The following is a 4309-nucleotide window of genomic DNA, read 5'->3' on the forward strand; positions in this document are numbered from 1 at the left end:
TGTTGACTGCCTTTGAGTCAAGCATGACTCATAGTGGCCCTATGAACAAAAGATCTGAAGCCCCTTTACAATTATTGACATTTATCAAAGTTCATAGTGTTTCCAGAGACAAGTTGTTTAGGAAGTAGATGATACTCCTGCTTCAAAATCTGTCATTGAATGTTATTGGCTGAGTCATCTGTGATGCATAGTAACCCTATGTACAAGAGCTCTGAACCCTTCCCTATCCTGAGCCAGTCTCACGAATTCTGACACACGAACCCCCATCGCCCCAGTCACTGTATCAATCCAACTCATCCGGAGTCTCCCTCTCTTGAGGTGTCCGCCCTCCCTTAAACCCCTGAAAGACTACATAAGAAACTGGTAAGAAAAGTAGCCTCTTGAATGGTTAGCAGGGTGTCAAGATAATGAGAAAAAGAGGCTATTCAATTTTTCACAACATACTTTTTTGTACTTCTCTAATTTTTTGAGCCTTAATTATATTACTTTTTTGAAATGAAACTGTTAAAAAATAACAAAAAGAAACATATTCATCCCTCAACTTCAGATACCTGAAAGTTTTCTTGCCGATTCTCAGTGATTCATGTTATAACACTACTGAGCTGAACAATTTAACCCTGTTCCATAATTAAAAATCACATACTTACATACGAATTAACTATCCATCACCTTCTCTTTGCCTTTCAAATAAATATGTATGTATAAAGTAAAATCAGTCTCTTAAACCTATCTGCTTCTCATCTCTTCCCCTTAAAACAAATTCAACCTCATGCAACCTTAAATAGGCAGAAAACTACTTCCAAATACCCAGAATGGTAGCCAGAACCAATAACTAACTACAGATACATTAACAAGGCCTAGTGCCAAATAAGTTTCTTCCAAGTTTTCATAAAATAAAAATTGGACTTAACTGATACCTTGGAAAATGCTTAATGTAGTGCATCATCTGTCCTAGAAAATAAAAATTCACACCCTCAATGACTCAAAGTCCAATGTCAACAGTCATGGCCTTAGTTTGTTTTCCTTAATGCCAAAGATTCCTCCCTCCGTCCCCCTGCCTTTTTTTAAATTATAGGCCAACGTATGGCTAGAAGACCAGTTATTATGATGTTACAGCTATATAAAGGAACACTAAGCAGTCATTACTGAAATGGAGATAAAGTTCTGACTAAAGGGACAAAAAAAAACCCAGTCACAACATATGCGTTGGTCAGGAGATACACGGTGTAAAACAAAACCATTGTTGTTGCTGCTTTGTGCCATCAAGTCAACCATGACTCATAGCGATCCCAAGAACAACAGCTCTGAACTCTGCCCCATCCTGGGCCAACCTCATAGTCTCTGACACACCTGATCCCACTGCCACAGTACTGTGTCCATGCATTTTATAGGGGCTTCCTCTCCTGGACTGACCCTCCACCCTTTCAAGCATGATGTCCTTCTAACACAAAGATGGTTATATTCCAGTAATTCTTTTCAACAAAATTAATATGCATCTTTTGTGTGTGAAAATGCTATCTGAGTTTGAATGTGAAAACTCGTGCTTCAAACTATTAGCCAAGGGGTAAAGGAAGAAAGAAGGGAAATCCTATTATATTCAAACATGTCTGTATTTCTTCTTTTATATGAAATTAATCAAACATAAAGTAGTATATTGTTGTTGTTATGTGCCGTCGAGTCGCTTGTGACTCATAGCGACCCTATGTACAAGACTCCTAAACGCTGCTCCTATCCTGTGCCAACTTCGCCGTCTCCGACATACTCATTCCCACCAGCTCAATCACAGAACCGATCCACCTCATCAAGGGTCTTCCTCTCCTGCACCATCCCTCCACTCTCCCAAACAAGATGTCCCTCTCCAAAGACCAGTCTCTCCTTGCAACATGCCTGAAGTATGTCAGACGAAGCATCAGAATCCTTGACTCCTAGGAGCATTCCAGCTTCACCCTCTCCAGGACAAACCCATTTGTTCTCCTAGCAGTCCATGGTATATTCAACACTTCTCTAGCACCACAGCTCAAAGGCATCAATCCTCTTTCTATCATCCCTACTCACTGTTCAACTCTCCAATGCACAGCACATAATTACAAAGACTATTAATTATAGCCCAAATCAAGGAGCACCTTAGTCTCCAGCTGAATGTCGTTGCTCTTCAGTACTCTTGAGAGATCCTTCAAGAATCAAATATTTTTTTACACAAAAATTACATAATAGCAAATGACTGCTACCAGAAACCTTCCAGAGAAGTATCAAACCAAGGAGGCTGTAGGAACCAATCCCAATAGGCTTTAATCCTGCCCATGTTTCTCACTTCTGTCTCTGTACACAAAGTACATCTGAGCAAACTCAACTCTAATTCAGCAAAACACACCCACTAACCTTTCGCACTTCAGTCCTTTCCTCACAGAAATATATATTTCCAATAATTCTATTCTAAAATGAGTATTTGAATCACCCCTACACTAGAACATACCCTTAATAGCATTTTGCCCTGACAACAGAATGTCTTCCCATAAATTTAAAAGTATTCTATGAGAATACATTATTAAAATTAATGACCTGGTAAACAGAAGTTGTGCTGCCAATCCAAAGAATCACAGTTCAAATCTACCAGGTGCTACACGGAAGAAAGACAGGCAATGTCTTCTTCCTATGAGGTTTATAGCCTCTGAAAACCCACTGGAGGTTCAGCTGTGAGACAGCTCAAGCTCGAGAGTGCCTAACAATAAAATTATCTCCTCCTACACAAGGAAATGCTAGTCAGATTTCAACATTTAGCCAAATTAAGGAAAGAACTGAGCAGATATATCAAGACAAGCCTCTCCTCAAGTCGAGGTAATGCACAGACGAGTAGGCTAGGTCTGAAATTTCTTATCCTGGGTTCATATAAACCAACAAAATGCTCGTTTGGGGCTAAAACTTTACCACGTAGATTTGATCTCTGTCAAAGGACACTAAAAGAGGAGATTTGTTGAAATGGCTCTATTGCCAGCTCTGGCAATGCTCCTGTGAGCACAGCCAGGAACAAGCTGACTCAGCTACCTTAAAACTGGCTGCTGGTCATATCTTCCCGCAGTCCTTCAAGTAGTGTGCCCTTGTTCAGAGGTGCACTCGATCATTCACCAGAGACGTGGAAGAAGGACAGGTGCTCCCGGAGTTGCCTGCAGTAATGAGTTCTCCAGCAGCTCACACCAGGGCAATGCAGGTTTCACCAGCGGCTCAGGGCTGCAGAGGCAAAGAAGAAAGAAAACCGCTAAGCAGAAGAAAACTGCAGTTGTGCATGTGCTGGCATCTAGAACTGCACGCTTGACAACCCTTTCAAATGGAGTTACAAAACTCAAGTCAATTTACAAGTGAAGCAAGGGTGGCAAGGGCTGGAGCACACACAGGTCATCAGTGGATACTGGTCCTTAAATAACATCTAAGTAATACAACAACTCACGAAATCAGCAGTCGGTAAATTTCAAAGTCCTGTTCCTATCACACCGGAGTTTTAAAAAAAAAAAAAAAGGGCAGGCAGAATGCACCCAGCTTTTGTCAGCATTGAAAACAAAATCAAGCTCTGAGTAGCAACACTGAAGGATTCTACTAAGTGATATGAGAAGCATCAACGAAAGATGAAAGGAACAGAGAGTAATTGAACTAAAAAGAACTGGCCAGAAATTCAACCATTTCAGGAGGTAGCCTATGATCAAACCTGGCATAGCTGAAAAAAGTCCAAGAAGTGAAGCAATACCAATTGAGATGTTTCAAGAAACCAATGCAATATGACAAGCACTCCCTCATCTACCCCAGGAGATGTGGAAAACAGTTACCAACCAAGTTATCGATTGGAAGAGATCTACATTTGTGCCCATTACAATGAAAGTTGATCCCAAAGAATGTGGAAATTACTATACAATACTATTACTATCACATACAAATAAATTTTCTAAAGAGGAATCAAAAATAGTACATGAACAAGGAATTGCCAGAAATTAAAGCTGGATTTGGGAAAGGGTATGAAACAGGGATATTACTGTTGATTGATCTTGACTGAGAGCAGTGTCAAAATCTATGTCCACCTATGTTTCATTAACTATGCAAAGACATTCAACTCTGCAGATCATGACCAATGAATAATAATGGAAAGTATGAAGATTCCAAAACACTTCATTGTGCTCTTGTAGAACCTGTACCTAGACCAACAGGCAGGTGTTCAAACAGATCACGGGGATATTGCACGATTTAAAATCAAGAAAGGTGTGCATCAGGGTTAGACACCTTCACCTTCACAAGTTTGTTCAGTTTTTTTAATATATTTTTTATA

At 40.1% G+C, this 4309-nt stretch overlaps 1 protein-coding gene across 1 annotated transcript in view; it reads right to left on the reverse strand.

Moving 5' to 3' along the window:
- ACVR1 (activin A receptor, type I) overlaps positions 1-3113 on the reverse strand; it is a 104738-nt gene extending 101625 nt beyond the window's left edge. The window contains exon 1 of the mRNA XM_006880793.1: positions 3043-3113. The gene's annotated coding sequence lies outside the window, so the exon portion shown is untranslated. The remainder of the gene's footprint in view (positions 1-3042) is intronic.
- Between the last annotated feature and the right edge of the window lie 1196 nt (positions 3114-4309).

The sequence above is a fragment of the Elephantulus edwardii genome, unplaced genomic scaffold, assembly GCF_000299155.1.
Source record: "Elephantulus edwardii isolate Elephantulus edwardi_28Jun2011 unplaced genomic scaffold, EleEdw1.0 scaffold00010, whole genome shotgun sequence".
Classification (NCBI taxonomy): Eukaryota; Metazoa; Chordata; class Mammalia; order Macroscelidea; family Macroscelididae; genus Elephantulus; species Elephantulus edwardii.